Genomic DNA, 14,326 nt, shown 5'->3' on the forward strand with positions numbered 1-14,326 from the left:
GTAAATGAAATTTATCAATTATTTAATACTTTATTAAACTGTTTCAAGAAGGAAATTCATTGCCTTAAAGCCCCTGTGCAATACCTTGCGAATTAAAAAAAAAAATATATATATATATATATATATATCAAACAAACACAAATACCGCGACAACGTAAAATACATATGATCCCAACCTTAGAAATGTTCGGTATGTAACGGCACTATGAACTTCATTGCGGTTTGAAATCTTGGTGGACGGGCTGTGCCGGTCTTCGGGACCAAAAAAAAACCAGATTGCAAATTCTTGGCCGGTCTCCAAAGCTTGTTCGAGTCCCGGGCAGAGAGCTCAGGAGGTTTCGGAAAGGGGGAGGTCCCAGGGACCATATGAGTCAGATAATGGAGATGTCTTTAAGGAAGAAGGGGGATGAGCAGTTGGGTTGGGGGGGGGGGGGGCAGTGGCAGGGAGAGAGAAAGAGGAGGCCTTTGCGAGCACTACGTGTGTGGTCTGGACCGTCTAGTCTCTCCCTCCACCCTTTCCCTCCCCCTCCAACCTTTTTTCCTCATTCCTTCTACTACCCGTCATCTCTACTCTTACACACACACACACACGAGAAAAACAAACTGCCTTGTCCACATCTATACTTTCCCTCTTATCCTCCTACGTTCGGAGAACGAGTCCTGTATTTTTTTTTTTGTATTCCTGCTCCTGCTTGCGTCCTAAATCCCCTTTACTCTCCTTCTACTCCTCCACCTCACTGTGTGTGTCCCTGTATCGCCATAATTGTGTTTAATTGCGCGTGATTCCTGGAGTCACGTGACTTGTGTCGAGTGGGAAGGAGGTTCCTTCGCGAGGACAATGCGACTGCCTGGGTGAATAACGTCTTCATCGTTCCCCCCCCCCCCCCTCTTCTTTTTTCTCCTCCATCATAAACGCCCCTCACTCATGCGACAAACTGTCAGGGCGGGGGCCACACACATCCACATGCACCGATTACATTTTATTGGTCATTCTTTCTTCTTCTTATTCTTCTTCTTCTTCTTCTTCTTCTAAACCCCAAAAGTTATTAAAATAATCTCACCCCACCTGGATGACGTGATGTTTACCAAGAAAAAAGTGTATTGGGAGATTTACTCGGATTTTAGAGCTAAAGAATTTTTAGGCTTACAACACATGTAGGAATTTTTTTCTAATATTTAATGTGGAGCCTGTGGTAAAAAATGATACATTAATTTAAAAAAAAAACTATTTACGTTTTCCAGTTGCGAAATGTCTATTGCACGTATTTTATTGCAGTTAAAGGTTTTTTTTAAAAAATGTTTGTTTAGTTTTTTTAAAATAAATTAGTGGACTTCTTTCAAACACACAAAAATGTAATTAACGGAAAATTTACGATAAGTTTCTGCAAATATTTCAATGCAAGTAATTATAATATTACTTAGATTTCAAACGCTAAAATATTATTACTCAAAAAATACATTCAGACGAGAAGCTTATATTAAGCTCTTTTTGTGAAGTTTTTGTAGATGCAATAGTTTGCTCATAGTCACACGAAATAATTACTAATGTTGCATTGAAAATGTATCAGAAAAGTTTATGAAAATCCTCTGTATCCTGGGTATAAAATTAATTGGTGTGTACGTCCGTAACAATACGTATTTCTAATTAATTTTTTTACCTTTATAATTACGTAATATGCATTGAAATCATTGCCACACACTGATGACAATGCATAAAAAGTAAATTAAAATAATACTGACATTTCTCAGCTGATCTAGTTTATAAGCTCATTTTGTATTATGCAGACATTGTTCATTTTATTGCTATGGGTTTATAATGATTACATTTATTAAAAGCTTAACTGTAATCTCATTTGTTATTTATCTTTCATACAGAATAAACTTGTCCGAAAAATCGGGGCAGGGTTAAAATATTTTCAGTTCAGCCAAGTTTTAGGTCGCAATAGTAAATTCAGCTAAACTGACTTTAAAGAAAACATTCGCAGCACTCAGCGGGACATTAAAAACGTTTGAATCCACGGTGTTGATTGCAAACGTTTCTTGTTCTATCATGAAATTCTCTTATTTGAAAACCTTCAGGCTGGCAACCAAGCGTGTGCTCATAATTTTCGTCAAATACGGAAATGACCGTACTTCAGGCACGCTGATTGTGAGAATCCGTCAGTCACTAATGACCAACTGGTGACAAAAACATAAAAATGAAGTGAGCGAGTCTTTCAGTAGGCCTACTCGCCAGTGATGTGTAACATTCAGCCTGGGTAACGAGCAAAATTCATATGTTCTCATGTTGCAAATATATTTTAAAAAATGGTTGTCTGATGTAAAGTCGGTTTACGGACGATAGTTTAACGTGACAACGTCATAAAAAAACATTGATGAAATGATTGCATACTTTTATGAATAAAATTGAATCATTTTTATTCAATTATTACTATTTTGTATGGATAAAAAGAAAAGGAGTGAAATGAAATCTACAATTTAATTGATAAATTTACTTTTATTTGCACTCATTAATTCAAATATGTTTATTACTTTAACGAACAAATTATTTTAACTCTAACTTTTATAAATATTTGCTATTTAACTTCTTCCAATCTGTGTTATTGTGTTAAGGATAGGACGATGATAGGAAAATTAGAAAACGAATGGGAGTGTTTCAAGTTTAATGTGCCTCGAAAAAAGTCAAATCGATGGTTGTTCCAATCGAGTGGAAGAGAGATAGATGCGGCGCAAGCGTACAATGAGCGTAACGGGACGAAGCGTAACGGGACAATGTGCGTAATGGGACAATGAGTCATCCTTTTTCGTGCGTACATGCCGGCGTTCATCGATTTATTAGACGTTGTCACGTCAAAAACGAAAATCGGATATGACATTTACCGTAGAATTCTTTAAAATAATGCCGACCATGATAAACATGCGCAAAAGGTGTTTTCTTCAAATTTCTGGACGTGAATCACACGTAGTTTCCGCACCCACCGCTAGAATTCGTTGTCGGAGCAGCTTCGCCTACTATCAATTCATGCGACTTGCAGACAGAAATTTAAAACTATACGATGAAACGACTCCGATAAAAGTGACAATAAAATGAATTAAATACTAAACCCCGTATTTGGATATGATTTCGATAAGGAATTTTATTAAAATACAGCCTTTCTAGTTAAAATTCATTAAATAGTTGATACCATAACGTTTTTATTTGACTTTTTTGAACTTTGGTTCACGCCATACTCCACAAATGGCAGCACCGTGTTTGTTATTCTTGTACTATTTTCGAGATAATACTGAGTATTTATTACGAATATTGGTGCATAATTTTTATAATTAAATTGATGTTTCATTCAAAAAAAAATTCTAAACCACTGAAAAGATAATCAAATATTCAACAATTGGACTTTCTTTTGTTTTACTATGCATATTAATGTGCGCAGTTAATACTGGAAAGCTATTCAGGGAATGGTTTATAAAAACTTAATACTATTGGAGGTACTAGGACAACACAAAGCATGAATTCCCAGGTAAGAATAGAAGCCGAACATTACTGTGAACACCATTTTGTAGTTATAAAGTTGTTTTCATTTAAATGTACAAATTTACAAATATCTGTAATTTTACATGCATATTTCTGTTCCAAGTACAAAAAAAAAATCTCACGTACAGGGTAGTTGCGTTCTATCAACCACTTGTACCAACAACATGAAAGTATGCTTCTCGCTGATAATGCAAGAACACACCTAAAATTCGATACTTATGGCCGCCTGCGAAAAATTAAAATGGTTGACAGGCTACGAAAACAAAAAACCTGCCAGTTCCTTGGCACCTATCGCTTCTACTTTGCACACAAGGTCGGCACTTTATACGTGCGGAAGATTTAGTAGAGAAAAGAGAGAGAGAGAGAGAAATATGGGTAGGATATAGGACGGAGGGTCTGTGATGCTAGGTTATAACGAAAAAAAAAAACGCAGTCGTTATCCAAATTGGACGCGGGTTTCACCGTCTCGCCGTGCGAAATGTTTCATAACGATTAAAGTGTTGTGTGACCGTTTGGATTCGAAACTGGGATACTCGCTGAATTAAGGCGGACGGTTATTTCAGCTTACCGTCGTGATCTGAATTACTTGTAAGAACTTGTTTTTTCCAGCTAGAGGAACAATCGTTGTGTTTTAAACCGAAGTGTTAAGTTTCAGTATAACATTTTGCGGTTAAAACATTAAAATTGGTATCATTTTTAACATAGGTACTTAACCAAGGAATATTTCATAAAACTGTATACTTTGGACGCTTAGCAAAACATTAGCATTGTACTTATAACATTTAAGATCACCGATTTTTTTATCTGCAGGCTAACGGTTGAGTAACGATAAATGAACATTTAACACAAGAACTAGGATAGCTTTTTATTTTTCTCAAAGACTGTCGAAAAAAAACTAGATATTTAAAATTCTTTAGCATGTGCAGGGAAATGTAAAATCAATAATTTTAAAATAAAATATAAAAATGGATATTTGTAATTTTAATGTAATATTTAATTTTTATTAGTTTGAAAAACTAAATTTTACTAAAAAAAGTATATATTTAATATGTTTTTAATTTTATGTACATTTTTATTTGATACTTTTTAATAATAAGCCAACGGAAATATTAATTATTGATGTAGGTATATAAAAAAAATTCTCTGATATGTCAGTTGAAGTATTTCTCCAACAGCTGACGGCTGCACTATCATAACCGCAGTGGCGCTGGAGAAAAAAATGCTATAAATTAATAAATAAGAAGTGTATGAAATCACGTGGACGTTGAGATCAATAAAAATAATGATAGTAGAACCGCAGACTGGAGCAGAGACAGAATACTTTGAAAAGGATTGGGGGAACGGGGTTTAATTTTAATCCCGAGGAAGGTCACTGATTCACAGCAACGTTCAATAGCTTTTACTTTTTACGAAAATCCAGATTTCACCCTGCCAGGAATTGAACTTGAACTGTTGTTATGAGAAGTTAGATATCTGATTGTAATATGTGACGAAATGTGACTCAAATCGCTCAATCAAATAAATGCAGAAAGATGAACTCAAGCATGTTTGAAATTCTGACATGATATTTAAAAACATATTATTTAATTGTGTAAATAGAACAATTAAATTTTATTTTTACAAAATATCAAAGTTCCCGATGGCAAATTGGAACATGTTATCGTATTTTGTGATTTCAAATCTAAAATGAATGGTCTCAAACTTTGCAAATAACATTCATACGAACAATATTTTACCTGTGTGTACTTCAGTATTTCTAAAATACGTTTAAAGTGAACCATCACTGACCTAGCTTTTTTTTTTGTAAGGCATTGTTCAGATAATCTCATTCCATTAAACATTGCAGAACCTGTCCTATATGCAACATATTTTATGGGCAAGAAATGGATATAATTTTTCAAATAAACGTGTTTGCGCTTTTGATGTTTTCGGTATCCTCATAAACCTGCATCTTTATTTGACCATTTTTAGTGAAAGCATTTGGAAGCGATAAGTATGAAAATGTGACAGGGAATCCCTACGGCCAGCCGCACACGATACCCATTTTCGGTAAGCGTCTCTGATCTCGCGCAGGTAACTCATCAGCACCTTTCCAATGGGTCTGGCTCTGGGTATTAATATTTCTATACAAGCAGTCTCACCAAAAAACTAATATTAGGCCTACGTGCTTTTTTTTCTTGAATATTCCCACGAGCTGAAGTCGTAAATATGGCGGACCCTTGTGTGGCAATATCAACCCGTATATTCACTTTCGTGAACATTAGGGACGTACCAAAGTATTGAAACTTTATGGTAGTGAAACTACCCTGGAATATATTTGGTAAACTAAGTTATGTAAAGAAGTAATCACAAATTAAAAAATACACAAAGAAAATCCTAGTCTTCATTTACAACTTGCATAGTCTCTGTAGCGCGGCGGCAGGGCGTGCGATTGTGGAGATACAAGAATTATTTTTGACGTGACTCAAACCTCGGTCACTGGAAAAAAACCTTTTGCTTTTTTGAAAACTGCTCAAGATATGAGTGGTGTCCATCTGCGAAAAAAAAATTTAACAATGCGCTGAAGGCGAATGAGTGGTTGTGTTTCCTTATTTCGTTTTTATAGCTGTAATTTTTAGGAGGCTGAAAATGGCTAAAACGCATGTTCTCATAATCATTTTCAGGCACGGAACATCCGTTGGAGGTTCTTGAAAGCACTCAGAAGGACTTGCAATACACCTTTATCTTCATTTCTCCGCAGTATAATGTTATGGTTACCGCTGAAACCTCATAATTGTCCAATGCTCGACGAGAAGACTGCGCGTCAGATTAGAGGCGATACCGCGCTAGAAGCACCAGCGAGCGTAGCGCTTATCAACCCGCCTCCACAACACAGATACACCCCTGATTAGGCGGGCCACTTGAAAACGCCATTTAAAACCGACCAATATTTCTCAAAAGCTTTTTAACTACCGAAAGAATTTAAGAGCCATTGCACACTCATTTGGTAATTTTTTTTCGATGGTTTTAAATTTAACATCCAATTTTTTTTATCACCAATTAAAAAACATGTAAGCCAGTCTTTCAGTATTCTCCAGATCTGTATAACATCTAACCTTGGTAACGAGCAAATTCATGTGTTTTCATGTTGCAAATAACTTATAATACGAAACTCAGACACAAAATTTAACGTGGAGCTGAGCGTGATAAAAATAAACGTAAATTGGGTTTTCAATTACATTTGACGCGAATCACACGAATTTTCCGCACCCGCCGCTAGAATTCGCTGCCGGAACAACTACGTCGACTATCGAATAATTGGTTCTTCAGGGCAAAATACAGGTCATCGTGTTTAAATTCATTAAACAGTTAGTACTATAAAGTTTCATTTTGACTTTGGGAATTTTGGTTTGCGCTATCCGCCACAGATGGCAGCACCGTGGTTACACATTTCCGTTCGATGAGACTTCCGTTTCGTTTAAGAAGTAACTCCAACTAAATGCCTTACACCGAGAGCTAAGATTTTACGCATAGAAAGGCTAAGACGGATGTTCTCATGAGCGTTTTAAGTAATAAAAATTTAAGTAAACTGTATTAGACTATATTTAAGTTGAATAGTTTTGCGCAAGTAGTCTTTATCTTCAATATTCTCTGTGAAATCTTAAGGCCACCGATTGAAGCCCCAGAGATGTACGCTACAGGCGAGAAGGCTGCAAGCCAGTTCCCTGCCCAACACTTAAGCCCCTTTCTGCAATGAGACGAAATTTTAGACAGATCTGGTAATCAGAGACAAAACTCACGGAACTTATGCTTTACCGTTTACGTTACTTCGTGCGACTAATAGAATCCGGGTTTTTCGCCGTGGTGTTAGCCATCTTTGTTTTATAAACTACGTTATATACATTTTTCTAAATAAAAAAATTGCATGTTTAATCATTACTTTGTGTTTTTTTTATTATTCATGAAAATCCCAACCATAATACGTTCCTTTATCTAAAAATTTATTTTTCAATCATATACATTTTTCGAAACAGTGAAATTCAATCTCATTGGTTGTCGCTTGTTACGTTCATCGTGTACAGTAAAAACGACAGACTGATGGTTAAACGTAGGATATGTCTTGTGGTTTCGTAATGAGTATACGTGACCCTGGTCATAAATTTAAGAACTCTACACAAAAAAAAATTCTGTGCTTTTACGAAATATTATTTTGGAAACCAGTTACCAAGAAATAGTTTGTAATACTACAATAACGATATTGTAACTTTGTACAACACATGGATGTGTTTATTTTTGCATATTTAAATATGTTTCTCGAGATAAAGTGAGTATTTCTTACGAAAATTGGTGCATAATATTATATTTTAAATGATGTCTTTTTCCCCTTCAAGCATTTTTTTTTCCGAGCCATTGAACAGTTATTTGAATATTTAATCATGGGATGTATTTTGTTTTATCATGCTTATAAATGTGCGCAGTCAATACTGGAAAGCTATTTGAGGAACGGTTTACAAATAACTTTAACTGTGAGATGTACTGGGACAACACCCGGGTAAGAATTTGAACCCAGTTTAGTGAAAATACTTTTTTATTGATACAGTTGTTTTCGTGTAGCTGTACAAATTTACAAATATCTGTAATTTGACATGAACATTTATGTTCCATTTACCAAGAGGGAATAAAAAAAAAACACTAGAGTAGCAATAAGGAAAATATTTCTAGGCACTTCAGCAATCTAAACACGTGGCAGTACATAAAAAAAATATCTGGAAGTACCAGAGAATGAGACAATAAATCCTCGAGGTCGTAGTTAATTTGTCACGCGAAAAGTGAATCAGCATCATCAGAGGGGGAAAACAATTTCGTGATCGTTATCGCGACACGACCAGAGCGCCAATTTCTGGGACTCTCTCTCTCTCTACGATAAGGCCCTAGGATTTGAGGATTAAGGGATTTGGGGTGTGGAAGGGGGGGGGGGGAGGGGTGAGCGCCCCTTCGGGACCACAGGGGGTTCGACCTCGGAAGAATTCGTCCCCGTAATTTGCGCCGCGGCGCGCAAGTTTGCCGCGGGGTTAAGTGTAATGGCCTCAGATGTCACGTGCCGATGTGCCAGAGGGGTGGGTGCAACGCAACGACCAACACGACACGTCGAATCCGACGTAGGCTGGCAACACCACGACAACACTGACACGACAAACTCGCATATGGCTGTCGGCAAATCATTCCATAAAAAAGCTGCATATAATGTGCCATAAACCGTGTAGGCCCTGTAGGAATCTTTTTTATTTCCTGTCGATAGCTGAAGTGCACTTCAATTATAACATTTATTCGTATCTTGCACAAAGTGAGATTAAGTTTACTTTAGATACAAGGACGTTGATAAGGGACAGAAAATAATTCCCCTGTTAGATATGCTAAAAATAATAATAAATGTAATAAACAGTTCAAGTCACACTACAAATGTGAAAGTGTACCCAAGCTTTAATGAACGTATTTGAAAAGTAGGTAAATAGTTTTGAAGTTTACTTGTATAAGATTTCAGTTTTGCTTTCCTTCTTGCGGCACGACATGACGAAATCAGAAACAGAATCTCATTGGTGGACCGCCGTGGCGCGTATTTCGACGTGTTGACGTCACAGCAATCTCGTATTTGATTAGCCTGTCGTGGCATTGAGACTCCAGCTACGGGTTAACGACACGACAAGAACCTGTGGCTAAGGCTTGATTCACAATTAAAAAAAAAAGTAACAGTAGGTCGTTTACCGCCATGTTTTCTAACCTGCTGATTTACAATAACACACAAAACGGTCGTGCGTATGAGTGACAGGTCGCAAATAGATATATGTTTTATTTTTGTTGCGAGCGCATGGCGCAACAGCCGATGAGAACATAGTAGGGAGTCATTTTGGCGGGAGTTGGTAACTGTTTATATTTATTTATCATATTTTGTTACGAAGCTATCGAGATATAAATTTGATCAGGTAATTCTCCCTTTTAATGTATTATTATTTGTATAAGCGACAAATGAAAAAAAATCCTTAATATATATATTTAGGTTTCTAATATTTTTTGCTAATAAAATTTCTTATCTGTCATGAAATTAGCGTTTGCAGGATGCTGGTAATCTGTCGTGGGTAAATTATAATTCAATTTTTTTTCTAACATTACCAAAAGAGGTTGTATTCATTACAAAATTTTATTGGCTATATTAACACGTAAGAATTCAATTGTAAACTGTTTTTACACAGGGCAGGTGTATGGTCTGTCACACTTCATGTATCAACTGTCGAGGCTTTCACGAGGAATATAGAGCTGTCAACGAACAAGTAGGAAACAAATTCTCGGTTCCTACAGCCAATACAAGCTTATAACACAGAGAAAGTTCTATGATGGCATTTTAGTAACATACAACTGTTCCTGCAGCTGAAAAAATATATAATATCCTTTATTTAATAGGATATGCCTGAGAAAAGTTGCTAACAAAAGATTTAAGTAATGTGTTTGTTTATTTAAATGATCTTAATGTGATACAGCAAAAAGTTCAAAAAAGTTTTTTTATACCCTGAGAACCTTTAATTGGACTGAACCTACGAGATACTACTATGATACAATTTTACACTTTTAAAGCGTGTTAACCACTACGTTTGTGGGTCTTCTGTGCCCAGAAAATAGCAAGTTTGGAAATCCGAACATGAGAAATCCTTGTCATTACACTCGGTGGTCAAAGAAACGATGTTTTTCTCTTTTATCCCCCTTCCCCATTTTTTTGTTTAACCAACAGGTAGTTAATGTACCATCCGGAGAAAAGTAGACCTTTGGAGATACCAGCGTTCATTATCCTTTCAGTTCGCATCTCCGATCAAATGAGATATCTAGTTATTTCCCCAGACGACATATACTTTTGTTTAGTGGCGACTTCCCTTTGCGCTGGGCGGAGGGGGCTCCATCCTTAAGAGGGCATCATTCCCTGATTAATGAAGCACCATTACATTTTACAACCGGACGAGCGCGGCGAGTATAAAAGCTGTTATCTCGAATTCCCCCCCCCCCCTCCCCCGGCTAAACTTCCCACTAATGGCCAGCCTCAGGTCCGGCTTGGCTGTTCGGATATTTGAACCCACGCGACCGGCGGCAGTATAACACTGCTGCTCTCTGCTTATCTCCAAACAGCTAGTTTGGAGGCCATGGCTGAGGTAGTTACGGAAGAAATGTTTTCTCTGCCGCTGGTACTGACGAAGAAATGCTGCCAAGCCTAAATGCGGGCTCTTCACGCTGATTAATTTCTTGACACTTATTTTTGTTCTTAAATTTTTTTTTTCTCTCTCTCTCTCATTATTTTGACGAAATTCCTAGTAACTTTGTCGTTTTTAGTTAGTCAAAGGTTTTATCAATTTTAACAAGCGTTTGTTAAAAGATTTTTTAGAAACTTGAGGCCGCCACCTACGTGGTCCAACATACGGTGTGCAGAGCTTCAGGAAAAAAAAAACACGTGATTTGAAAACCACACCAGATATCCGAGTGGGGTCTGCTTACGCAAAACATTTAAGGGTACTTTGAAAGCGGATGCATAATTCTTTTTCAGTTCTTCGTATTTTTAGAAGAGTAAAAATTGTTAAAATACGTGTTTTCAGAGTACTTTTTTAGGTATGAAACTCCTGGTACAAATTCTTGAAAGCATTCAAGGGATTTGCATTACACTTTTTTTTTCATTTCTCCGCCATATAATGTTATGGTTACCGATCAAATGCCGCAGTTTCCCTATGAACGACGTGAACACTACGCACCAGTTCACAGCCTTGCGCTTAGAGGCGACATTGTGCCTACCCCTCACTAACACAGATAGGTACATCCAGGCCACTTTAAGACCAAGTAATATTTCAACATTAGCATGAATACTACCAGAAAAAAGCTTACACGCTATCACACGGCTCACCGCGCGGCAAGTCAGCTCAACAACCAGGCCTGGAGTGAGATCAGGCGCGTTCCGAAAAAAAAAAAAAAAAATCCAAACAAACTGCCCGCGCCAGGCGGGGCACCTCGGGACACGAAACAAATGTGGCGGTCACCACATGATCGTCACAAACTTTAGGAATTCGTACTCTCGATTCATGCTAGGACTGAACTGTAATATAATCTGTAAGGTTCTCAAAACCATTAAATAAACACCTATTAAAAAACAGTCATGATATAATTCATTTAAAACCACTGCAAAATAATTTAGGATATTACCTTCTTAGGCAAATAAGGCATTTAATATTAAATCTTTAAATTTTGGTTTCTCTATAATTTCCATTTTGAGCTATTTAATAATTAGGGACTGGAAAAATTCGCGGGTTCAATTACCTGTAGGATGAACTCCATAGTTCTACGTACACTCGGTCAAATGCCACCCACTAATTGGCTGCTGTCTTGTGAGACGTTCCAGCGTAGCAGCCTGTGATTCGATAAAGCTTTGGTTGGGTGTTTCTCATTGGCTCAGAGTGATCCAGGTGAGTTGTGAGCCAATAGCAGAGGCAGCACTCAGGTATAACTATTTCAATTTCAGGCTGTCGTGAAATGAATCCGCGATTTTTTCCGGAATCTATTAATAAGCATTTTCAGGAATGACAGTGCACAAATAAAATATTAATTTGCTCATATTATTCGTTACAGCTCCTGGCATTTATTAACAGGTTGCAGTCTAGAATCTCGGGTAGAAAGTAACTGTTTCGATCAGGTGATTACACTACACCTGTAAAAATAATTGTAACAGTCCAGAAATGTTTCCAGCAACAAGTGTCCAAAAGCTAGCTTCTTGCGCCCTGTTGTTGATGCCGTGTCGTAAAACATGACATTAATGCCGTACTGAATTCTCGGGCTTTGGATAAAAAAAATAAACAGAAAGACTCAGTTGCGGGTCCACATCGTAGGTTTTTCGTGCAAACGTCGGGCTGGAATCTTACACAAGTGTTTCGTACTAATACGTAATTTAATTGTCAATACCTTCTGTACAAAAGGTGGGCCACAGAACAGTATAATAGTTTCAGAATAGATAAATCACAAGTTTATCGAATGTAGCAAGGGTATGTGACAGCTGAAGCAACACACGTACAGACTAACACTGCACGGCATTCAAGTGTCCAGCGGCTCACATCGATGATCGGTGTTTTCAAGTCAAGGATACCTCACCGAGGGAATACCACATAACTTAGAAAGTCACAACTTAGAACTGTCATAACTTAGAAAACTTGGAAAAATCCACGTAACTTAGAAAAACACAACTTAGAAAGATCATAACTTAGAAACACACAGCTTAGAAATACACAACGCAGAACCCCACAACTTAGAAACGTCACAACGTAGAAAGTCACAACTTAGAAACGTCATAACGTAGAAAGTCACAACTTAGAAGTATCACAACTTAGAAACACGTAACTTAGAAACACGCAACACAACTTAGAAACGCAGTAACTTTGAAAGTCATAAATTAGAAGGGTCATAACTTAGAAAATTCTAAGTTATGTGTTTCTAAGTTGTGTGTTTCTAAGTTATGACAGCACCCCCCTCACCGAGTTGCGAGAGCATGAACTACATTTAGCTGCCGTAGTTCTCACATTCTGTCGGCACTGGACTTTTCAGGCTTTTTGTATGTCTTCCCTCAGACTTGCGTTTCATATCATCCCGAGCACATTTACGAGTCATATGAGACCACGTGTTTAATTATTTTGTACCTGATTTTCAATTCAATACCGATTTTCACTTATATTCCGGCGAATATTTTCATTGTCTCACTTAAGGTCCCAGCATTTCTGTGCAAGCTCTTCACAATGTCCTAGATAAACGCGTCTCCAAACTATACCAATTCATGACTTTACACACAGATAATTCGTAATAATCGCGCGCATGAGCCTTTACGGGTACGATGACGTCACAAGAAGAACAAATAGTGCGCGACAAACACGCACAGACAAGATACATCCGTTGTGGGTTTAACCATCGGTGACTCATTGTATGTTACGTACGTAGTTATTAGAGTTTCGAATCTGACGGTATTTCGTCACACAAGAAAGTTCTACAGACTGTTCTGTAACGAGCGAATGGACGTTTTCATGTAAAAAAAAAAGCTTTATTATTGAAGTTTGAACCACTTTCCACCGAACAAGGATGGTTCTTGAATGAGGGTCAGGGGAGGGCCAAATTAAATCTCCTAATAAAATTTTAGTACATTTAGAATTTGAATATTTAGTACATTTTATTTGTGGTTAAAAAACGTTCTGCTTTCTACAGCATTGCAGTAAAATACTAATTTAGTAAGTTTGGTAAACTATGATAAGGAATTAGGAGAAAAACTGATAATTATTCATTGTTGGGGTAAGGTAAGCATATCTTTGATACAAAACGGTCACGTGACCAAGATTTCGTCAACAAAATCTGTGCCATATATATATAAATATTTTTTTTTTTCGTAATTTGCGTTTTGCTCTTTGTCAACTTAGAAATCACAAACTTCAGAATACAAATAATCATATCACAGCCATTTAGGTTCAACCTCGTATGTGTGCTTATTAGGCCTACATAAATTAACAAAGTAATAAGCATAAATGAATATACGTTATTCGCATAAAAGCATAAAAAGGCATGGTATTTTTTCATAAATATGCTACATTTAATGGCGATAATAAATTACAAAAGCATTAATTTTTTCGCTAGTTAAGTCCATGTAAATGTAGGTAAAACAGTGGCTAGAAGATCAAAGTTGTATTTAGAAAGCCGTCATTAACACATCTGTAGTGAATTCGTACTGTAATTTCCGACCATAATAAGAGACGACCGAAG

Source organism: Bacillus rossius, chromosome 1 (genome assembly GCF_032445375.1).
Source record: "Bacillus rossius redtenbacheri isolate Brsri chromosome 1, Brsri_v3, whole genome shotgun sequence".
NCBI lineage: Eukaryota > Metazoa > Arthropoda > Insecta > Phasmatodea > Bacillidae > Bacillus > Bacillus rossius.